Source organism: Aquarana catesbeiana, linkage group LG01 (genome assembly GCF_042186555.1).
Source record: "Aquarana catesbeiana isolate 2022-GZ linkage group LG01, ASM4218655v1, whole genome shotgun sequence".
NCBI classification, from domain to species: domain Eukaryota; kingdom Metazoa; phylum Chordata; class Amphibia; order Anura; family Ranidae; genus Aquarana; species Aquarana catesbeiana.
The window spans coordinates 322065831-322091779 of record NC_133324.1 but is presented as its reverse complement, the minus strand read 5'-3'; positions in this window follow the sequence as shown (position 1 = coordinate 322091779).

Sequence of the window (25949 nt, the reverse complement as noted above, 5' to 3'; positions counted from 1 at the left end):
TTGAATTTTTAAAAACTTTTTTTTTTTTTTGCTTTGGTACATGTTCCCCAGGGCAGTGTCCAGCCATTTGATTTGTTTGACAACCCCTTTTAGCATAGAAAATGGCCACTATTGTTTTTTAACATAAAACTCCTATTGACGTCAGTGGGGTTCGGATTTAGCACCCTAACTTTAGCAATGTTCACCAAACTTGGCTCTAAAAGAACCCATGTATGTTTGGCTCATCCCTAACAGCAAGTTGGGCAGCTTTGAGTAAAGATGAGAACTGGGCCATATGATACCCACAGCCCATAATGGAAGAATACAATTCCATCATGTCCAATGATATGAATAGTCCTGCAAAACTCTAAAGATTGTTCAGTTATGATTCTGAAATACAAAACAAGTCATACTCATTTGCTTGTCCCAGTGATGTTAATGGGGTGACAGCCAAAATCATGGTGAGACCAGATGCAAAAGTACAATGTTTTTTTTTTATCAGTATAGAAGTGTTTAGCAGAAAGAAAACATGGAAAAAATTAAACTTTAAAAAGTAACTTTTCCTGTGAGTATGGTAGCTTTTGCCAAAAAACAGAAACGGAACATTGTTATAGCATTACAAGCATCCAACTCAGGACTCCTAAACCACCCATTGGATGTGATGAATATTTGCCAAGTGTACATTAATGTAATAAAACTTTTAGTGCAGGCTCATGAAATGTAGCGTTATTAGTCCATGAAGCAGCTGCTTGTAGATATAGCTACAATAGGAAAACTGAAACAGGTTCTTGTATCTTTACACAGCAGTTTCTACATCCACTTGTATAGCAGTTTATGTAGATCAAAACTTTCATGAGTAATCTTTGTACCTTTTGCATAATGTTACAAAATTGTCTTAACTCCTATGCCAAACAATCTGAATTATTCTACATACTGTATATAATAAAATGCCTATACTATGAACGGCCTTCCGTGGGGAGCTGTTCATATTAAAATAAACTTCTCTTTATTCATAGGAATATAAGAGATATACACCTGTTATGGTCTCCATAGATGAAAGATATTCTTAATCTCAATGGAAAGCAGCAGCCTGCGACAAGTACCTCTGGCTGCGGGTTCTTGGAGCAAGCAGTGGTTGTCCATTTTTTTAAATTATTTTTTTACTGGTATTAGGTTGGTAGCAGAAGTTTCTGACTACACTCCCCTTCCTATCCCATAAGCATAAAAGTGCTTGATTTTGCATATTTATGGAAGAATTGTTTAAAAACAGAAAGATCTTTCAACAGTAAAGTAATTTCACACGTTAGTACACTGTCTAGTGCATTGTCTTTCAACCTTTTCTCAGTCAAGGCACCCTTTAGAACTATGCACAATCCCAGGGTACACAAGTCTTGGGGCTCATTCACACCAGGAGGTGTGTCCAAGCATGCACTTTTTTGCATGTTTGCACAAGTCACATTTTTTAATGGGCGCAAACGTACACGCATTTGCTAGATGTGTTATTAAGAAATAATGGCACCCAAATGCGTCTGCAAAAGGCAGCATATTTTTGTGTGGTACAGGAAAATATGCAATTTCGCATATGTTACCTAACTGCAGCTGGTGTGAACACGCCCCAAAAAAGGTAGTCTGTGAGGCAAAGTTCAGTGATCTTAGGTTGTAACTCCTCCAAATTCCCCCTTTTGGCACAAATCCCCCCTCATAGCATGACCCCCTCCAAATTCCTCCTCCTAGGAAAAATCCTCCAACAAATCCCCCCTCCTAGCACAACCCCCGCTCCCTTCTCCTAGCACAAACCCCCCAAATCCCCCTCTTAGCACAGCCCCCCAAATTCCTCCTCCTAGCATAACCCCCCCTCCTTTCTCCTAGCACAAACCCCCCAAATCCCCCTCCTAGCACAGCCCCCCAAATTCCTCCTCCTAGCACACCCCCCCCAAATCCATCCTCCTAGCACAACCCCCCCCCCCCAAATCCATCCTCCTAGCACAACCCCCCTCCCAGCAACAAAAACCTCCCTGTTCCCAAATCCCCACTCCTACCACAAACCCCACTCCAGTCCCCCCCATCCCCTCTCCCAGCACAATCCTCTCAAAGCCCCCCCCCCAAATCCCCCTTCTTAAACAAAATGTGCGCTGTGCTCCCATGCAGTGTGGGCTGTGCTCTCTTTCTCCTTGAAGAGTCGGACGACACGGGAGTTAACACACACTGCCCACACACTGCACGGGAGTTAACACAGAGTAGCGCTCAGACCAGGATTTGTCCGCGGCACCCCTGAGGACTCTTTGCGGCACCCCAGGTTTCCGCAACACCCCAGGTGAAAAACCCTAGTCTAGTATATATAAATAGGTTTAGAGGCCAAAGAATTTGATTTTTATTTATAGGTGGCAAATGCATGTGATACCAAAATCTATCTGTATCTATGCATTTGAGAATAGCATTGATAATACATTTTTATCATGATATTACACTCAAGACTATTTAGCTTGCTCCTGCCAGTGAGCCATGTCTGTTTACCATTATACAGTTTTTGGAAGGTAAGCCTATATTTCCAAAAATGCATTTTCAGACAACCACACAGTAAATGGCAAAAATTCATGTGCATAAATTCACGCTCTAAGGAAAGGTAACATGCGCTTAGGCAGTTTAGAAATGATACATTGATGCCACTTAGGTGGTGCTCCCCAGTGTTACAGTACTGTAGGCACAAACAAAATCATGGATATTGTGAATAAATGCTACATACTGTATGCCTTTTAGCTGTAAAATGCCATAACATGTTTCCTGAAGAGCCTGGCCTTCTTGGTGCACAATTCTATTTGGATTGCTGTCCTTACAATAAATGAATGGGATTTACTGTATACACATGCAAACTTGTGAAATCTAACCATTTGTGGTTTCCTAAGGTGAAAACAGATTCTGCCAGCTGTTACCAAAAAGAAAAAAAAAAAGAAAATGCTCCTATTTGCTTACCATATTAATTGTGGGTATTGATTAAAAAAGTGTGTAATTCATAACATGCAAAAATTCCTAATGTTAGATTAAAAAAGTACTGTTGCGCAAGGGATACTAAAATTGAAAATTACAACTGCTGACTAGAACCAAAATCAAACCCATTTCAATCAATTCGCAGAGTTGTTACTTTATGCTTCTAAGACAGTGACACAAAAAACCAATGACAACTGTAGTTCTAAGTTGACAGTGTTGCATAGCAGCCCCTGGAGATAAAATTGCAAAAAGCCACGGGTGCCAATAGTGCTGAACAAAGGAGGAGGAGGGAGAGCTAGGCTGTAGGCAAAAGGGATACCCATAGGTTCTTAACTTTTATAAGATAAGGAGAGAGACACCAAACATATGTTTTATATTAGGTGTATTGTAATTGAATAGTTCACTGTAACTTCTGTTCCAAAAAAAATCTAATTATATCCGCAACGGTGATAACTCAAGATGATAGTCAGCTACAAAATATTACCTTGGCAGGAACATTTTTTATGTTTTGGCTTTCTACGGTATGTATAGCATTGGGTTTTAAGAAGGAAACCACCTGTCAGTGGAATCCCAAATGATGAGCATTCTCTCAACAAGCCTAGTGGTATTTATGTTAGGGCATTGGTTAGTGCCTAAAGTGGTAAAACAAAAAAAACACAAATTTACAAATCCCGCTTCAAAAAGAAAAAATTCCAACACACTCTCAGGTGGGGTCCAGGATTCTTTGAGGTGTTTCTAGTCTGCATAAAGAAATATTTTAAAAAGCGAGTGTAGTGTACACACATACACTGCAGCTCTAGGAGTTTTACAAGATCTAAGGCTTTGAACAGAAGAAGATGCAGGGTAATACACTGCATAAATAACATTTGAAACAACACTTGTAAAGTTGAAGACTGCAGTGTCCCAAAAACAGTCTCTTCAGAGACAGACTGTTGGGAATCTGAATCTAAACCAGAGATAGTGACCATGTCTGGCTCATGTACTCCTGATCCCTTCACTTTTTTTTAAATCACACTCCTGGCCACCCCTTACTTCTGACCCCTGTACTCTATATATTATGTACTCCTAACCCAGCACTTTGTAACGTTACATGTGCTTGACCCCAGCACACTGCATATAACACACTCCTGACTCCTGCACTCAATACTTTATTTACTCTTCACCCCTGTATTCTGTACCCAACATTCTCTTGCCCACTACACTAAGTATGTATTGTAACCCTGACACTTTCCGTGTGTACTTAAGATCCTCTTGCTCACCTATAAGGCTCTTCATGGCTTTGCACCCCATTATCTGTCGGAACTTTTTCTAACATACCCCCCCTCCCCTCATAACCTCCACTCCTCAAATTCGGATCTTCTGTGTGTGTCCCCCACTCACCTACAGTAGATGGGAGACAGAGCCTTTTCCTGCTATGCTCCTAACTTCTGGAATTCACTTCCAAAGAACATCAGAGAGTTATCTTCTCTAAACTCATTCAAATCAAATAGAAAAACTTTTTTCTTTAGACAAGCCTTCACTTAATTGTCCCTTTTTCCTTTGTTTTATCCTGTGTATGTATTGTGCTTTCTTTGTAAAGCATTCTGAGAAGCTACCTTAAAGTGGTGTTCCGGCCGAAATTATACTTTTTAAATAAAAATACCCCTATAATACACGAGCTTAATGTATTCTAGTAAAGTTAGTCTGTAAACTAACTTCTGTTTTTTTAGTTTATAGCAGTAGTTTGTTATATTATAAACTTACAGCAGGCTGTGGCCATCTTAAGTGTGGGCATCTGAAGCCAGACTGTATTTCTTCCTGGATCTCATCCTTGCAGATCTCGCACATGCTCAGTGCAGCACAAGCAGTGTAATAGGTTTCAGGTCAGGTTTCCATAGCAACGGCAGTGTGAAAGGAAGTTGCCGCCCCTTCCCAGAAGGCATTGCAAACAGGAAATGATGTGATGGGCCACGGTCAGGGAGGAGGAAGTGACAAATGAATACAGCAGATATACAGTAGGTGCTGAGAAAAAAAAATTTAATATCCAATTTGTTTACAGTGCACGGTTTAGTGAGGGATGCTGAAGAGTTGTAAAAGTGGGTGGAACTCCACTTTAAGTGCCGGTTCACACTGGGGCGACTTGTCAGGCAACTTAGCCGCCTGACAAGTCGCGCTCCATTCAGTGCAATCGAACCATTCTAATCAGAGTGACACAAGTCGATCTGACTTAGAAAAAGGTTCCTGTACTACTTGGAGGCAACTTCGGATCAGCTTGCATTGACTTCTATTAAAGAAGTCATTTGCAAGCCACGATGAAGTCATGCTGTGCAAGGCAGCTTCAGAGTCGGGCGACTTTGAAGCCGCCCCAGTGTGAACCGGCACTTAAAGGCACTATATAAAATAATGTTTTTTATTATTATATAAACACACCACAGTATGAAATCCCCCTTAGATTGTTTTATGTATGTATTTTGCTTACTTTCAATTTGCTGTCTCCCTGCCCAAGCTTGCGCCATCTTAGTTGTTCTCTTCCGTATACACTACTTAGTACACTTCTGCCCTTTTTCCGGTTTCCTTGCCTGATAAGGGCTGAGGTTGACACCCCTTGACTTGTCAAGTCACATGGGATGTTTCAGGAACTCCATAATGGATCAGCAATCTTGCGATGTTGCAAAGCAATGCTTCCAGTGCCAATGACAAGGCATGGCAACAGGATATGAGGAATGATAGTATACTGCCATACCTGGTAGATGAAATGTGCATGTGCTGGTGACTTCACTACAGTACAAATCGGGTTGTTTCTAATGAAGGGCACATTTCTGGAGGCTATGAAAGATAGTGATGTGCAAGTAAGAGCACATTGCTTAACATGAGGAAAATGTTTTAATGACAGTTTCCTACCACTTTAACCACTTGCTTACTGGGCACTTAAACTCCCCTCCTGCCCAGACCAATTTTCAGCTTTCAGGGCTGTCGCGCTTTGAATGACAATTGCGCAGTCATACAACACTGTACCCAAATGAAATTTTTATCATTTTTTCACACAAATAGAGCCTTCTTTTGGTGGTATTTAATCTCTGCTGGGGTTCTTATTTTTGGCTAAACAAAAAAAAGACGGAAAATTTAAAAATAAAACAGTTTTCATAGTTTGTTATAAAATTTTGCAAACAGGTAATTTTTCTCCTTCATTGATATGCGCTGATGAGGCTGCACTGATAGGCACTGATGGGTTGCACTGATGGGCACTGATAGGCTGCACTGATAGGCACAGATAAGGCAGCACTGATGGACACTGATAAGGCGGCACTGATGGGCCCTGATAGGTGGCATTGATGGGTGGCACTGATGGGCAGCACTGAAGGGCACTGATAGGTGTCACTGATAGGTAGCACTGATAGATGGCACTGATGGGCACTGATGGGCACTGATAGGTGGCACTGTAGGGCACTGATAGGTGGCAATGATGGGCACTGGTAGGTAACACTGATAGGCAGCACTGGTAATGAGGAACTGATTGGCACTGATAGGTGGCACTGATGGGCGTTGATAGGTGGCACTGTGGGCACCGATAGGTGGCACTGTGGGCACTGATAGGTGGTGCTGGTGGGCACTGGTAGACAGCACTGGCAGGTGGCACAGGTGGGCACAGATGAGGCGGAGCCTGCTCTCCTTGATTGGGACCAATGTCCCTCTGATGGCCGCCGGTGATGGATTACCCATTCTGTTTACATCACATGATCATCTGTCATTGGTTGACAGCTGATCACGTGGTAAGGGGTCGGGATCGACCCCTTACTCCGATCTGTTATCAGCCGAGTCTCATTGATTCGCTGATCACAGAGCGCGCAGTGTATAGTAGCTGTCATTCGGCTACAGCGGGGACGAGAAGTGGTTAAACACCCTGGTTCTCTGCACTCTGTATGTTATGTACTCCCTAAATACAGCAGTATATTTTTCATTGCTGGAGCAATGGAATAGGTCCTAAACTAGAAAGCACAGCATGATTTTCTCTGTGGCAAACATTTGAAACATTTTTTTAAGTGGAGTTCCACACAAAAATGGAACTTCCGCTTTTCGGAACCGTCCCCCCTGGTGTCACATTTGGCACCTTTGAGGGGGGAGGGGGGTGCAGATACCTATATAATACACTTCCCACTTCCGGGAATAGACTCTCGCAGGGGGTCTACGCCACTTCCCTTCCTCCCCGCTGTCTGCTGGGGGACACACAGGTCCCAGAGACAGCAGGGACCATTCAGATTGCGCAGGTCAACTCACGCATGTGCAGTAGGGAACCTGGGAAGTGAAGCCGCAAGGCTTCACTTCCTGACTCCCTTACCGAAGATGGCGGCGGCAGCACCCAAGGTCCGAGGGACGGTTAGGCCTTGGGTGCCAACATCGTAGGTGCCCTGGACAGGTCAGTGTCCTTATTTTAAAAGTCAGCAGCTGCAGTATTTGTAGCTGCTGACTTTTAAAAAAAAAAAAATGTTGGCGTACCTCCGCTTTAAATACAGCAGTAGCAACAAAAGCATACCCAAATGACAGTGTATTATTTCAAAAACAATACTTATAAATACTCTACACTTGATGCACAGTATGTAAGAAATGTTTTATTGTGCCACAATGCAGGAGGGAGAAGCAAGGAAGGTTTTATCATGAAATAAAAAATTGAGTGTATAATTTTAGATAATAGCCACACATATTTTTCATTGCTGGTTGGAATAGGCCCTAAACTAGAAAGCACAGCATGATTTTCTCTGTGGCAAACATTTAAAATGTTTTTTTTTAATCATTATGTGTGGCACCTTTATGTGTGGAAGCACATGAATAGTGCAGAAGGGGCAGCAGGAACTGGTAATGATGACAGGCCAGCAGAGGTTGCAGGAGCTGGTAATGGTGGCAGACCAGTAGAGGTGGAAGGAGATAGTAATGGTAGGATCCAAGCACAGGTGGCAGGAGCTGGTAATGGTGGCAGGCCACGAGAGGTGGCAGAAGCTGGTTATAATGGTAATTCAGTGTAAGAAAGTGTTCAAAACACTATTACATGTGCTCATAAATCATATAAACAAAAGTCTACATAGATTTAAATGACCACGATGTGAAACAATGTGTATCTTCCAATGCTCTGAAGTCAGGGGATGACAATATCAATGCTGCTTACCAGATTCGTAGGATCTCATTATATAGAGATCAGAGACACCTGTACACAAGCCTACCGGCAGGACTACGATCCTCCTAGGGTTCCTCTCAGGGAAAAGACTCCTTCTGTTACAGTGGGGTATCCAGTTAGAAAAGAAGCTTGGAGACGAAGGTCATCATCTATTATCAGATGGTCCTAGGTGGTCTTTATGTAATTATGTAATTATATAAAATGTAGCAACGCTTACAGTGCCTTGCAAAAGTATTCACCCCCTTGGCTTTTACCTATTTTGTTACATTGCAGCCTTTAGCTCAATGTTTTTTTAACCTGAATTATATGTGATGGATCAGAACACAATAGTCTAATTTGGTGAGGTAAAATTAGAAAAATATATACAACAAATTATTTTTCAGAAATAAAAAACTGATAATTGGCATGTGCGTATGTATTCACCCCCTTTGTTATGAAGCCCATAAAAAGCTCTGGTGCAACCAAGTACCTTCAGAGGTCACATAATTAGAGAAATGATGTACACCTGTGTGCAAGCTAAGTGTAACATGATCTGTCATTACATATACACACCCTTTTGAAAGGCCCCAGATGCTGCAACACCTAAGCAAGAGACACCACTAAACAAACACTGCCATGAAGACTGAGGAACTCTCCAAACAAGTAAGGGACAATGTTGTTGAGAAGTACAAGTCAGGGTTAGATTATAAAAAAATATCCAAATCTTTGATGATCCCTAGCAGCACCATCAAATCTATCGTGACCAAATGGAAAGAACATGGCACAACAGCAAACCTGTGACGTAAAAATAGTGCACTACACCCCACGTGAAGAATTAAATCGTGGCGCTATCCCCAAAAATACTCCCACCTCTTACAGTGAATAATCTAATCTAGTGAACACCCCTTTATAGGTGTATACATAAAAATTATATAACAATATATATAAGTGTATATAATAATGGAATAAATGAACCAAATGAATATAAAACACCAAAAAAAAGTACATAAAGTGACTCCGTGCCAATACTGCTCCAAATTATATCAATTCCTATACAATGAGTACATCAAAATTAATAACAATCTTTGTGTGACACACAGTAACTATGTGACTATAACTCCGTGGAAAATCCACACATATGTGCAAGATGTCCGTGATCGTGATCAGAAAAACACATCAAATGTGCCACAGCAAGTCCTTTTGTATTCCTGGAGTGTAATTATCTTCTACCTAATCCTTCCACCACACCTGCGTGTTCAGTGACCCCTCTCCCAATGGACAGTCACTCACCAGCTCCTTCTGCCTCCACTTTCGTATGAGGCTATAAAGCATAGATGTTTAGGGCTAATGGTAAAGGTTAAACACATTCCATCCGGAGGTTCGTTCCATATGTAAATGAAAAAAGACTCCCAATAGTGTGATACCGTAACAACTTTAATAATAAGCACTCCAAATCACACTCCAAAACACTTTTGGAGTGTGATTTGGAGTGTTTATTATTAAAGTTGTTACGGTATCACACTATTGGGAGTCTTTTTTCATTTACATATGGAACGAACCTCCGGATGGAATGTGTTTAACCTTTACCATTAGCCCTAAACATCTATGCTTTATAGCCTCATACGAAAGTGGAGGCAGAAGGAGCTGGTGAGTGACTGTCCATTGGGAGAGGGGTCACTGAACACGCAGGTGTGGTGGAAGGATTAGGTAGAAGATAATTACACTCCAGGAATACAAAAGGACTTGCTGTGGCACATTTGATGTGTTTTTCTGATCACGATCATGGACATCTTGCACATATGTGTGGATTTTCCACGGAGTTATAGTCACATAGTTACTGTGTGTCACACAAAGATTGTTATTAATTTTGATGTACTCATTGTATAGGAATTGATATAATTTGGAGCAGTATTGGCACGGAGTCACTTTATGTACTATTTTTTTGGTGTTTTATATTCATTTGGTTCATTTATTCCATTATTATATACACTTATATATATTGTTATATAATTTTTATGTATACACCTATAAAGGGGTGTTCACTAGATTAGATTATTCACTGTAAGAGGTGGGAGTATTTTTGGGGATAGCGCCACGATTTAATTCTTCACGTGGGGTGTAGTGCACTATTTTTACGTCACAGATTTAAATGAATATTTTTTGTTCATGCTATATGCACCAAGTGGCAGCTATAGTTAGGATATACCAACCGGTGATAACTATCATCAAGGTTGACTTTCCGAGGCGCAGTGGTGGTCAACTAAGTATATGGTGGATATTATACCTAGGAGTACCATTTATTAACAACAGCAAACCTGCCAAGAGACGGCCGCATACCAAAACTCACGGACCAGGCAAGGAGGGTATTAATCAGAGAGGCAGCACAGAGACCCTGGAGGAGCTGCAGAGTTCCACAGCAGAGACTGGAGTATCTGTACATAGGACGACAATAAGCCGTACGCTCCATAGAGTTGGGCTTTATGGCAGAGTGGCCAGAAGAGAGCCATTACTTTCAGCAAAAAACAAAATGGCACATTTTGAGTTTGCGAAAAGGCATGTGGGAGACTCCCAAAATGTATGGAGGAAGGTGCTCTGGTCTGATGAGACAAAAATTTAACTTTTTGGCCATCAAAGAAAACGCTATGTCTGGCGCAAAGACAACACATCACATCATCCAAAGAACACCATACCCACAGTGAAACATGGTGGTGGCAGCATCATGCTGTGGGGATGTTTTTCAGCAGTCGGGACTGGGAAACTGGTCAGAGTTGAGGGAAAGATGGATGTTGCTAAATACAGGGATATTCTTGAGCAAAACCTGTACCACTCTGTGTGTGATGTGAGGCTAGGACGGAGGTCCACCTTCCAGCAGAACAATGACCCCAAAAACACTGCTAAAGCAACACTTGAGTGGTTTAAGGGGAAACATGTAAATGTGTTGGAATGGCCTAGTCAAAACCCAGACCTCAATCCAATAGAAAATCTGTGGTCAGACTTGAAGATTTCTGTTCGCAAGCACAAACCATCCAACTTAAAGGAGCTGGAGCAGTTTTGCAAGGAGGAATGGGCAAAAATCCCAGTGATAAGATGTGGCGAGCTCATAGAGACTTATCCAAAGCGATTTGGATAGCGATTTGTGATAGCCGCAAAAGGTGGCTCTACAAAGTATTGACTTTAGGGGGGTGAATAGTTATGCACATTGAATTTTTCAGTTTTTTTTTTATCCTATTTGTTGTTTGCTTCACAATAAAAAAAACAACTTCAAAGTTGTGGGCATGTTCTGTAAATTAAATGATGCAAATCTTTAAACAATCCATGTTAATTCCAGGTTGTGAGGCAACAAAACACGAAAAATGCCAAGGGGGGTGAATACTTTTGCAAGGCACTGTACATCCAAGAACACGGTAAAGGTAAAAAATGTTTCAAAACATCCGCAGCTCGGACCAGTTGGCTGTTTGCGTGGTGACGTCAAGGACTAGTGCTCCACCCGATACAAGGCATCGACTGGGAATGGAGGATCCGTTTATATGATTTATGAGCACATTAAATAGTGTTTTGAACACTTTCTTACACTGATTATTTTATTAATTCTGTTATGTGCACTGTTATTGATCACTTGCATTTTGCATGCATTTTTTCATTTTTATGACACTTTATTTATATATATTTTTTAGTATCATTATTTTTTCAATGTATTTATTCATTCTTTTCAACTGATCAGCAGTGGATTGTTTTTCACTACTTTACATGTTTTTTAGCTTTAGTGTTTATTTAAAAACTGTATTTTCAAACTGCAGCACCTTGTTTCATACATTTTGTAGGGGTCAGCGCAGATATTTACCCTTTCATAAATAATGGTAATTCACCATGGATGGCAAGAGACAGTAAGGATGGCAGACCAGGACAGGTGACAGGAGCTGTGGCAGTCCTGCAGAGGGGCATGAGAATGTATAGCTGGCAGGCAAGTAGAGGTGGCAGAAGCTGGTAATTTTGGCAGCAGATCAGGAGAAATGAAAGGGGCAGGCAATGGTGGCAATTCATCATAAATGGCAGGTTCTAGCAATAGTTGTAGGCAAGAAGATGTAGCAGCATCTGGTAATGTAGGAAGGCCAACAGAACCCCCAGTAGCTGGTAACGATGGCAGATTAAGAGCTAGCAATGATGGCAGACCAGAAGAGGTGTCAGGAGCTGGTAATGAAGACATTGGTAATGGTGGCAGTTTACAATTAGTGGCAGGAGTTGGTAATGGAGGTGGCCAATCAAAGGTGATAGCTGATAACAGTGGCAACATCAGGCCAGCAGAGGTGGCAGGAATCACTAACAGTGAAGGGGCAAACACTTGACAGCAGATCACATGCCCAGCCACCTCTGCCTCATAATTTGCAGTCTAAATAAATGTGGTAGTATGCTGCCATATTGGCGTCAAGAAAAACGTATATCCCTTGAATGTTGAGGATTGCATGAGCTTGTGGGAGGAGGATTTATTTATTTAAGTCCATTGCTGCATCTGAGTATGGCTAGTAAAGGAGCACTTCACTACAGTGCCTTTGGTATAGTTTTCTGTGCACAGTGTAAGTGAACTTCTAAAGCATTCAAATGTTTTGAGAAACCTTTTTTCCTAAAATCCTAGCATAGAACAACATCATCAACACCATCTCAAACACAAAAGAGAAATTCCCATGGGATGGAGTCTTTTCTACTTATAAAAACATAAAATAAATTAATTTTACTTTCACAGACATTATAATACACACTAACGTTTCATTTTCAATTACATCACTTTTTCACAAAATGAGATCATCTAATTATCTAGTAAAGTATATGAATTTGTGTAAAAGCATCCAATTTACAACAGAAAATTAAATCAGTGCAATTATTTTAGCATTATTATGACAGCATTTTACAGTTTTGATACTTTACAGGAAGCTTCTAACTAGACATCTGAATGATAAATAATTTTCAGACTGTGTTTTAAAGTAGAACTGTAGGCAAAACTTTTTTTTTTGGACACTTATGCTGGTGGCAGCTGGCAAGATCTGGTAATGGTGGCAGGTCATGAGAGGTGGCAGGAGGACACTTGGACACTGATGCTGCAGCATGAAGGTAAGTACGAAGGTGCACGGTTGGATTTATAATTATGTTAAGTGTCAGGTGACCGGGGACACGGTGTGCAGCTGCTGCGTACATATTTTTTCACCATTAGCGCAGATTTAGCATGTTTTTATTAAAGTGGGAAGGTTTGCTTTTTCTTACATATTCCATTCTTCTCCTTTGAATAACATGTTTGGGACATACCTTTTTTTTGTTTACAAACTTTTTTTTATTGAGGTTAAATCGTGGTACAATAAGAGGTTTCAATTACAGTAAAATTAACATATAAAGGTTATTCAGTTAAAAAATTGTAGCACCCTCTACCAGTATGTAGGTGCTAGTAAGTGTTATTTCAATAGTGATAGTCAGCACAGGCAAATTTAGGCAGGCCTATGCTGTAAGCTAGGCCTGTTTGTTTTGATCTGGGGGCTGGGAGTGGTCAGAATAGCAGTGGGTGTGACCACCTGCACTTCAGTTCAGAGGCGCCTCCCCTGCTTCTGAGGAGAATGTTCTAGAAGAGGGGCTGGGCCTGGAACTGGAGTGGCAGGCAGCTTGTGTGTGAGCCCTGACCAATCCCCAATTGGTATTGGCAGGGGGCGGGCCTCATATATAAGCTGAGGTGATATGCCACTGGGGAGAGAGAAGTTGGCTGAGTGAAGCGAGGAATGGAGTGCTAGACAGCAGCAGGAGGCCATCCCCATCTGGGGGTGGGGTGGGGGGGTGCGCCGATCGCAGGAGGAGGCCCGGGGAGAACTGTGAGGGAACTTTGCCTCTACACGGTCACTGGCAATGTCCTTATCACCACACGGTCAGTGGTAAGGAACTCCTGGAACAGAGGGGCAGGTGAAGCTGTCGGAACGCATGGTACGGTCAAGTTCCTCATCAAGGACTCAAGGCTGTGGAAGGTTCGGTGAGTGTTACCACGGTGGAGGGCAGGATGTGCCAGGAAGTCTGAGAGGGAACTCTGCTCTTACACAGTCATTAGCAAAGTCTTCATCCTACACATGGTGGATGATGGGGAGTCCTGGATCAGAGAAGAGACTGTGGGGATCTGTGTCAAGTCAGTGTGGCCTGAGGGCCACACTGACTTGACACAGTGTGTTCCCAGCCAAGTTGGGTTGGCTGGGAACAGTAGTCCATTACCTAAGAACATGCTTTTAACCTACTAGGCCTCCGGGGGGAGAGGTTCTGCAGGCCTCAGGCCTAGTAGCAGCGAGCAGCCAGAGCCTGTAGAGGGGTTTATTCAGAGTGGGTCCCTACTACACAAGAAGATGTGACATGACTTTACTCAGTAACTACAAGTATGTGCAGGAGGAGACAAGTATGTGCAGGAGGAAACAAGTATGTGCAGGAGGAAACAAGTTTTGGACAGGAGGAGAAAGAGATCTAAGACCATTACTTTTACACGGTCAAAAGTAATGTCTTCATCATACACACGGTGAATGGTGGGGAATTCTTAGAAGGAACAATCTGCGGAAGTTGAGCAGAGGAGGAGCAACAGTCTGCAGGTAAATGCAGTAGGAGATTCACACTCAGTTTAAATATGCACATCCAATCTTCTGGCTCTAACATTGTGCTTTTTTATTCAATTATAAATATGATGGCAATGAGTAATCATATGGGCATCCCATATTCCAATCCCTATCCAAGTTGTACCCCCCAATAAAACAACAAAAACAAAACTAGCAAAAGACTGTTCATTGTCTCTGGAAGTGATGTATGAAGTCTGGCAGTGGGGTGATTTGGTGATTGTTTGTTACTAGCTGCAACTACATGGCTACATAATTATTGAAAAAAAGACAAGTAGAAAATGTATTGATACAATCTATCAAGGGTTTTGTACAAATAAATGCCTGTACAATAGTGTAAAGAATATATATGATGAAAAAATAAATAAAAAAATCTAGAAATATATAACTAACATCTTTATTCAATTGTTTGCATTTCTGAACAGTACATCTCCATGTAACAACCAAGAGTCCCATTTTGTATTATAAAATTGTATAGAGTTATATAATAAGTGAAAGTTTTTTTTTTATCTGGTTAATGGAACTAATTCTTGTTTTTAATTGATTTATTGGAATTGAGGGAGTTTTCCTGTGAGCCAATGAATTGCTACACTTATGGTGACCACCAGTCTGATATGAGGTATAGACAGTCCTTTGATATTAGTGAATAATAGACAGTTATGAAGTGTAAGATTTATTTGAGAACCTGATATTGATGTTGCAAAATTACTTAAATGATTCCATATTTGCAGTTGCAGCTGGTGAAGTTTTAGGATGGGGGGGGGGGGGGTGCCAGACACTTCCCTTCCTTTTTGACCCCTCCCAGTTCTCATAAGCCCCACCCCTTATAGAATCCACCGCTCCGTCCCCTGTATTCCACTTGCTTCCACCCATAGTGTCAGGAGTATACAGGTCAGCTTCACAGGACAGAGTATATGACTCAGCCTTACAGATCAGGGTATACAGATCAGGGTGTACAGATCAGGTTGTACAGATAAAAGGTATACAGATCAGGGTGTACAGAGCAGGGTGTACAGAGCAGGGTATACAGATCAGGGTGTACATATCAGGGTGTACAGATAAAGGTATACAGATCAGTGTATACAGATCAGGGCATACAGATAAAGGTATACAGATCACGGTATACAGAACAGGGTATACAGATAAAGGTATACTGATCAGGGTATACAGATAAAGGTATACAGATCAGGGTATACAGATAAATGTATACAGATCAGGGTGTACAGATAAAAGGTATACAGATCAGGGTGTACAGAGCAGGGTCTACAGATCAGGGTGTACAGATAAAGGTATACAGATCAGTGTATACAGATCAGGGTATACAGATCAGGGTGTACAGAGCAGGGCATACAGATAAAGGTATACAGATCAAGGTATACAGAACAGGGTATACAGATAAAGGTATACTGATCAGGGTATACAGATAAAGGTATACAGATCAGGGTATACAGATACAAGTATACAGATCAGTGTATACAGATCAGGGTATACAGATAAAGGTATACAGATAAGGGTATACAGAGCCAGGTATACAGAACAGGGTGTACAGATAAAGGTATACAGATCAGGGTATACTACAGATCAGGGTATACAGATCAGGGTATACAGAACAGCGTATACAGATAAAGGTATACAGATCAGGGTATACAGATAAAGGTATACAGATCATGGTATACAGATAAAGGTATACAGATCAGTGTATACAGATAAGGGTGTACAGATAAAAGGTATGTAGATCAGGGTATACAGATAAAGGTATACAGATAAGGGTATACAGATAAGGGTAGACAGAGTAGGGTATACGGAACAGGGTGTACAGATAAAGGTATACAGATCAGGGTATACTACAGATCAGGGTATGCAGATCAGGATATACAGAACAGGGTATACAGATAAAGGTATACAGATCAGGGTATACAGATAAAGGTATACAGATCATGGTATACAGATAAAGGTATACAGATCAGTGTATACAGATCAGGGTATACAGATAAGGGTGTACAGATAAAAGGTATATAGATCAGGGTATACAGATAAAGGTATACAGATAAGGGTATACAGATAAGGGTAGACAGAGTAGGCTATACGGAACAGGGTGTACAGATAAAGGTATACAGATCAGGGTATACTACAGATCAGGGTATGCAGATCAGGGTATACTACAGATCAGGAAATACAGAACAGGGTACAGCAACCCTCCCAGCTCTGACAGCCCCCCCCCGCTCGCGGCTCTGACAGCTCCCCTGCTCACGGCTCTGACAGCCCCCCGCTCACGGCTCTGATATTCCCCCCCACTCACGGCTCTGATATTCCCCCCAGCTCGCGGCTCTGACAGCACCCCACCCGCAGGTGGTCCAGCACTTACCGTCATTCCTGAGCCCACCAGAGCAGCCGTGGAGGCGGGGATGTCCATCCTTGTGTCTCCTCTGTGCCACCTCTTCCTTAGCGCCAGGCATCCGATAGGATGCCCTGGCACTTTGGCCAATTGGGAAACAGGTCTGACGACCTGCCTCCCTGATTGTTGGGGAGGAGCGTTAATGTGAAAATAGCAAAAATTCATTTGCTATCATCACACAATTGGGAGGGATATATTACATTTGGACTCCCATTCCTGCATGTATGGTAATTTCTCTTTAGAGTTTATGTTTACCATGTGATGATATATATTTGAGATTAGACCTTGTCCTCTAGGACATTTCTGACAGATTTTTTCGTAAAATAAAGGAGGGTCTGTATTTGAGGTTCGGAAGTGTGAGTTAAAAAACTGCCTAATCTGTAGAAATTTACAGTGTTCATTCTTGGGGATTTGGTACTTCCTTTGTCTAGAGGAGAAAGAAGTGAAGGTAGAATTTTCTATAAACTTACTAAGCTCGGTCAAATTATTATTAATCCACCATGAGAATTCTGTGGATCTGTGCTCTAATGGGAATGTAGGATCACCTATAAAGGAGGCTTGTGGGGGGGGGTGGATGAGGACATGTTGAATTTTTTGTTGTAAATTTTTTACATTTGGTTGATTGTTGTACCATCTGGTTTCTTGTTACTACGGTATGTGGTAGAATATTTTTACTCCACAGAAGACCTGATAATGATAAAGGGAGGACTGAATCACTCTGAACCTGACCCATGGAATTTTTGGTTTTGGTACATGCCATTGGGCCAATTGTGACCAACGGGCTGTCAGATAATACAACCATAGATCTGCAAATCCCAAACCCCCTCTGTTTTGTTGTTTATATAGTACCAATTTAGAGAAACGAGGGTGAGAGTCTGTCCATACAAATTTGTTAATTATCGATTGAAATTTTGTTATTACTGATTAATTAATTCTAATAGGGATAGATACAATAATTTGGGTAGTATAGACATTTTTATGGCGGTAATCCTACCCAAAAAGGAAATGTGATAGGGCTTCCATAGTTTGATCAAACCTGTTCATTTTTGTATTAACTTGAGGTAATTCTTGGCAAATAATGTCCGGAGTTTGGTGTATACCCAGATATGAGAGAGATTCAGTTGACCATATGCAAGGGAAAGAGTTACTAAGTGAATTAAATTGTTCAGGGGATATATTAATTGGCATTCCTGTGGATTTAGAAATATTCGCTGTTAATCCTGAAATTTGAACGAAAGACTGTAAGGTTTGTAGCAGGTTAGGTAATGCAATATTAGGCTGTGTGAGAAACAGTAGCATGTTATCTGCGTACATACTTAATTTGTAAGTACCATTACCTGCAGCATAGCCTTTGATATCGGGGTTCATTAGAATAGCTGTGGCCAGGGCTAGTGCAAATAAGAGAGGGGAGAGGGGACAGCCCTGTCTTGTCCCTCTACCCAATTTAAAAAAATTGAAGTTGCAACCTGGTATTCTTATTCTTGTGAGAGAGTTATTGTATAAAGCATGAAAGGCTTGTAGGAATTCACCTTGAAAGCCATATCTGCGTTGTATGACATCAAGATATTTCCATGAGAGGCCATCAAAAGCTTTATTGATGTCCAAATTTAAAAACAGTACAGCTCATGATTTGAGATTTGCATCCTGAATAACATTAGTCACTAGACGAATGTTATCATTTGGGACATGCATTAAAGCAGTATTAAACTGGTTGTAAAGGCAGAAGGTTTTTTATCTTAATGCATTTTATGCATTAAGATAAAAAAAACACTTCTGTGTACAGCAGCCCCCCTCAGCCATTGGCTCGCTGCTGTCATTCAAAGTCAGTGAGCCAATGAGGAGAGAAAGGAGGCGGGGCCAGGCAGCAGCTCTGTGACTGAATGAATACAGGAAGCTGCGGCTTGGCTTGGTGCCCCCATAGCAAGCTGCTTGCTGTTGGGGCGCTCAACAGGAGGGAGGGGCCAGGAGCACCGAAGGGGGACCCGAGAAGAGGAGGATCTGGGCTGCTCTGTGCAAAACCAACTGCACAGAGTAGGTAAGTATAACATGTTTGTTTTTCAATGAAAAAAACAAGACTTTAGTATCCCTTTAAAGGATCTAAAGATAATTTTTTTTTTTTAAATAACAAACATGTTATACTTACCTCCACTGTGCAGCTCGTTTTGCACAGAGTGGCCTGAGCCTGGTCTTCTGGGGTCCCTCAGCGGCTGTCTCGGCTCCCCCCCCCGCAAGGACTCAACACTTTCATGCGAGCTCCCTCGCATGGTGTTGAGTGCTTGCGGGCGCGCTCCCGTGATACAGCCGGTGGCCATAGCCGCTCACTGTATCACTCGGCCCCGCCTCTGGCACGCCGCGTCATTGGATGTGATTGACAGCAGCTTTCAATGCTTTCAATCCATCCACTGTAACGAATCAACAGCCAGGCTGAGCGGCAAAGAGGATGTCGGAGGCTAGCGCGGGACTTTCGAGGGGTCAGGTAAGTAAAACGGGGGGGCTGGGGGGGCTGGTATTGTCGTAAGTTTTTTCACCTTTAATGCATAGAATGCATTAAGGTGAAAAAACTTTTACCTTTACAACAAAGGGAAAAAAAGCCTAAAAACGTAAACTAATTCAGCCATAACATCTAAGAATTGTTAAACTGTAATATAATAAATGTTTGCTTTTGGGATTAATACTGCTTTAAAGGCAGGAATGGGGAGCATGTGCGGGCTGTGACACACAAGAGGTGGGGGAGGGGCCCGATGGCGGCGCTGTGGAAGCGGGTGGCGGGTGACTAGTTAAAGTCCTTGTAGGTCTTATTTTCAGGGTAGGGCTTATTTTCGGGGAAACAGGGTAGGGCTTATTTGGGGGGTAGGGCTTATATTGCAGCCATCACTGACAATCACGCTAGGTCTTATTTTCAGGGAAACAGGGTATTATATGATATGTACTGGTCGCAGAGGGCTGTATAAATATATGTGAATTGCATGGTGACTATATTGCGGCTTAATGTTAAATCGGTTCATGGAGATTGCTGCAAAATATGCGTTAGGATTCCTTCAGTAAAAAAAAAATATATATATATATATATATATATATATATATATATATATATATATATATATACAAATTATTATAGACGCAGGATTGTCTGGACTTCTGCTGGAGTTATTGCTAACTAAGGAGCATGTAAAAGTGACTAGCCCTGAACTATTCAGTACCTAATTCTACACCAAAGGTATCAAGAGCGAAATATCGACTGCTGGAAATCACATGGCTCTGTGACACGCGCGCACCAAGGAGAGGGAGGGAGGTACGGTGTGTGGAGAGCGGGGAGGATAGGAGAAAAATAAGTGAGTAAGCTCAGAAGTACCGAAGAGAGAGGAAAGGTTGGCGAGTGGTGGTGATCATGCGAGGGCACCCTCAAAGAGGGGCGGAAGCAAAGAAGCCAAGAGAAAGCCTTAACTCAAGCTCCATTCAAAAATACCTGAAGGAGGCAAACCAAGGAAGCCCAAAGAGCCCAGCTCAAGAAAGCAAACAGCAGGGAGAGAAAGACAAGAAGAAAGATCCAGGGAAGAATAAAGGCGCTCATGGTGGAACACACGATGAGGAAGGGAAAGATAGTAGCCTGGAGGAAGGAAGCAACATGGAACCATTACCAACAAAAACCGAAATACTAGAAATGTTTGCTAAGCTGGAAAATGTAATTAAATCAGAGATCCTCAATGTCAGAACTGACCTGGGCCACCTGCTGAAGTGAGTGGAAGTAGTGGAAGAAGTAAGAGAAACAGAATCAAGAAATAATCGAATTAAAACAACAGATAAGGAACTTACAATTGGCCCAACGGGACACACTATACAAAATAGAAGAGCAAGAAAATCAAAGTCGCAGACAAAACTTAAGACCGCGTGCCTTGCCGGAACAACACAGTGAAGATCTGCCCACTAAAATAAAAGCTATCTTCAACCCAATTTTAGACAGCGGTCCAGATGGAGAACTGAAGATAGATAGGGTCCATAGGATAAGGAAACCCCCAAGCGTCAGTGAAGACACACCAAGAGACGTCATTATTAGATTCCACCATTATGAAGATAAAGCAAGGATCTGGAGCAATCTTAGAAGAGTTCAGCCTGTAAAATTCGACGGGGCAGTGATCCAGATCTTTGCCGATATCTCGGCGGGGACCCTATCCAGGAGGCGACAGTTAAGACCCCTGCTGGAAGTGCTGAAGAAGGCAAACTTAAAATATAGCTGGGGTTTCCCTACATCGTTGAATGTAGTGAAAGCAGGCAGAACAGTCAGACTGAAACATATAGAGAACCTGCAGGACTTCTGTAGAGAGCTGGACATTCCTGTCCCAGTTATGTATAATTTAGCAGAAGTAGATCGTGAGCGCTGAGGAACCATTAAGGGTGTAGCTTTGACGTACTAGATTAGTAATTTTGAAATGGAGGGAGAGGGTTGGGGGGGCGGGGGGATTGGAGGGAGGGGCGGGCCCCTTGAAGGAGGAGTAAGTGGTCATCTGGCCGCCCGCTTGCCCTGTCCCCCCCTTTTTTATCTGGGGGGGAGCTGGGTGACCGCGGTGACCCGCTGTCGGAGTCACACCCCAATTTTGTGGCTGGACGCAGGCAGAGATCAATGGTATCCCTCTGCTGCGGACTTGGAGCCAGGTATTGGCTGGCGGGGGGGGAGGAGGGTGGGTGCGGTGGGGGGATGGATGGTGGGGGAGGAGAGGGAGGGGGGACTGGGACGGGGGAGAGGGGGATGGGATCCGGTCCTGCAGGGGCTCCGTAAAGGGGTTCTAAAAGAAAGACATGGCATTTTGATGTGGCTCTATCATAAAAATAAGGCGAGATGACAGAGATCATCTGCTTAACATACAACGTAAAAGGGTTGAATTCCCCTTCTAAGAGACACAAGGTGTTAAGAGAGATAGAGCAATACAATGAAGATGTCGTGTTTCTTCAGGAAACTCACCTCTCACAGGACACACACATTAAGTTGTTCTCCAATTGCTTTCCAAACTGGTTCTATAGTGACTCCCCTATAAAGAGGGCCAAAGGGGTGGCAATTGGGTTCTCAAAACGGACCAAGTTTGTTCTCCTAGAAAGGAGCGCAGAATTGGATGGCCGTTCTCTCTTTTTGAAGGTGAGGATCGGAGAAAGGATTTTCACTTTAGCAAATGTATATGGCCCAAATAAAAATTCGATTGAGTATATGTCCCAAGTCCTGAACAAGTTAATGGATTTTAAGGCAGGAGAGGTGATACTGGCAGGAGATTTTAATTTTTGTTTAGACCCAGGGTTGGACAGCACATCTAAAGTTCAGGGAGTAAGTAGGAAACTCTTAAAAAACATAGGGTACAAATTTCACAACTGCCAAATGATTGATGTATGGAGAGTACAGCACGCGAAGGCCAGGGACTATACTTTTTTCTCCTCAGTCCACGGGTCCTACTCAAGGTTGGACTATTTTATGGTAGACTATAGGTTATTAGAATACGTAAAGGATACGAAAATCGAAATAACCACGTTGTCAGACCACGCCCCAGTTCTGATGAGGATGGGGATTCCGGGATCCTGGAGGTCCCCATTTTTATGGCGCTTGGGCGAAAAACTCATCGACAACCCTAATATTAGTAGTAAATTACAGGAGGAAATCGAGGGGTTTCTTTCGATAAATGACACTGGAGAGATTTCTGGTTCAGTCTTGTGGGAGGCCTTAAAAGCCTATATAAGGGGCATTTTGATCTCAATAGGGGCCAATGAGAAAAAAGAAAGCCTGAAAAGAAAAGCAGATCTTATAAAAGAAATCCATCACCTCGAACAGTCTCACAAGGTCGCTAGGGGGTGCCCTAACACTCTCCCTCAACAATTAATAATAAAAAGAGAAGAACTAAAAGATTTAATGGAGATAGACTCTAACCATATTCTAAATAAACATCAAAAGGAGAGATTTAGAAGGAGTAATAAAGTGGGGAGGCATCTGGCAACAGTACTGAAGAAGAAAAGAGGGTTCAACTTTATAGATAGGATTCAAAATAAAAAGGGGGAACTAAAATATACATTTAGAGACATTGCTAAAGAATTTCGGAGATATTACACAACCCTTTATTCGGTCAGGCATTGCGGGATTGATACCCAGGAAAGAGAGGAAAGGATGGAAGAGTTCTTGAGGAGGGCAGGATTACCAAACCTCTCGGAGAGAGACATAAAGGAATTAGATGGACCGATCACTGAAGAAGAGATCGGGGAGGCCTTGAAGTCATCTCCCTCTGGAAAGAGCCCAGGGCCAGGTGGCTTTACAACCTATTTCTACAAAAAATTCAAAGAGTCCCTGGTACCAAAGCTCTGTCAGATTTGGAATGGTTTGGGGGGTCAGGAGGTGCTGTGCGAGGGGGCACTGACAGCATCAGTGACGCTTATTCTAAAGGAAGGGAAAGATAGCTTGCTGTGTTCAAGCTACAGGCCGATAGCACTGCTAAACGCAGATATCAAGTTATTCGCCAAAGTCCTAGCCAGAAGATTAAAAGATAAAATGACATATTGGATTCACCCAGACCAGACAAGTTTTATACCCGGGAGAGGGGGGAGGACAATGGCGTTAGGTCACTCCTTGTCATGGAGGCTTTGAAAGCGAATAGGACCCCAGGACTACTTCTGTCGATCGATGCAGAGAAAGCTTTCGACAGAGTAGACTGGGGTTTCATGATGAGGACGATGAAGATAATCGGCCTGGGCAGTACCATGCTGAACTGGATTCGAGCATTATATAAATCTCCTTCGGCTTTTGTTAGGGTGAACGGTACACCATCAGCGGAGTTCAAAATGGAAAATGGGACCAGGCAGGGCTGCCCCCTGTCCCCCCTTCTGTTTGTTTTGGCTCTCGAGCCCTTACTGGCCTTGATCCGAACAAATCCAGATATAAGTGGATGTGTGGTGGGGAGAGAGGAACACAAGTTATCGGCTTTTGCCGATGACGTGTTGTTTTACATTGTCAAACCGAGAATCTCGATCACCAACCTCCTTGATATCCTGAGGAGTTACGGAGAGTTATCTAACTATAAGGTCAACCTTAGTAAGTCAGAAGTTTTAAATATTAACATCAATAGACAAAAGTAACTAAACTCAAGGAAATATTTCATTTCCCGTGGAGCAAAAAAATCAGCTATTTGGGACTGACATTAGCAAACACCTTAAGGAAAATGTATCTCCTAAACTATATCCCACTCCTAGACGAGATTAAGACGGAAACTAAAAAGAGCATGCATCTTCCGATCTCGTGGATAGGACGAATAAACACTGTTAAAATGACCCTGGCCTCGAAGATCCTGTACAAAATGCAGTTGCTCCCAATCCCTCTTCCGCAGACCTATTTCAGGGCATTGAACAAGATTATCACCAGATTTATATGGAAAAACAAGAAGCCACGGATCGCTTACAAGATCCTGAGTAGGGACAAAGCACAGGGTGGTCTGGCACTTCCAGACTTTAAAAGATATCACAGGGCGTTAGTATTATCACGGGTGATAGATTGGGGTAAGGACTTAATAGATAAAAGATGGGTGAACTTAGAAAAAGATATGAGCAACGTAAAATTTAATCAATTAATATGGAATCCCCCTCACTTTAGGAAGTTAGGCTCTAAAACACATACTATAACACGTTACACTTTTAAGACATGGGATCAGTTACACAAACAAAATGCATGGGAGTTTAATTCGCCACTTATTTATTTAAAAGACAATTAATTTTTTCAGCCAGGGATGGGGGAGGTGGGAGGGAATTGGATTAAAAAAATGATACACAACTGAAGGATATCACGAAGAATGGGAAAATTGTCACCTTTCAGGAGTTAGCCCTGCTCAAGGATCTAATGAATATTGATGTGTGGCGATATAACCAGCTCGTGCACTTCACTAATCTCCCAGGTACTATTAGAGATAAGAAAAATCTCAGGCCTTTGGAGAAACTGTTCGTGAGGGATAAAGTATTTAGGAAAACAACAGAATTATATAAAATACTGATGGATGAGGGAGAGAAGCTGATATCGGAGCAATTTAGGAGACACTGGCGGAGGAATTTAAAGGACAGATTCATACTGGGCTTCACTGACAGTATCCATCAGCGATAACATCTGTACATCTTTTCCTTACTGAAGCGATTGAGTTTTTAAGCAGTATATAGTAGGTTAGTCACAGGATGTATGGCTTGTATTTTTTTTTTTTTTGTGTAAAGGATAAATAAAGAACTATAAAAGTATAAAATTCCAAAAAAGTAAAGGCTATGCTACTATGATGTGACGATAATGAGATGGGATAAAAATGAGCTATTTATGGTGATTTAAAACCTCTCAAATGAACTCGCTGAAGTAGCAAAAAAAATATATACTGCTTTAAAGGTGCATATGATGTTAAGGAACAGTAGGATTTTCAGGGACAGTCTCAGTGGCAGTGTATATTGTCAACACATATTTGGCTGTGGAACTGATATACTTCTTTTACAATTAGCTCATTACCCCGATTTGATTCATTTTAGTTTGAAGAAAAGCTTTTTAACAACAACCCATGCTTTTTCATCAAATTGTAATAGGCCCACTTGGATTAGCAGATATAAATTGCCTACTAGTTTGCTGTGGCAATGTAAAATTGATCACTCAGAATTGACAGAAATGTACTAGACAATAAAAGAACAGGCAGGTGTTATACTACAAATACTGCAGAGGATATAGCAGTGTAAAACTTGCCAGCAGCAGAACAGGTATCATCAGGGATACTAGACCTAACGGAGTATCCCTAACTTTTATTTTATCTATGGGGCTGGGAAGGGGGAAATGCATGGAATGTGGGTAATATAATGTGAGCTG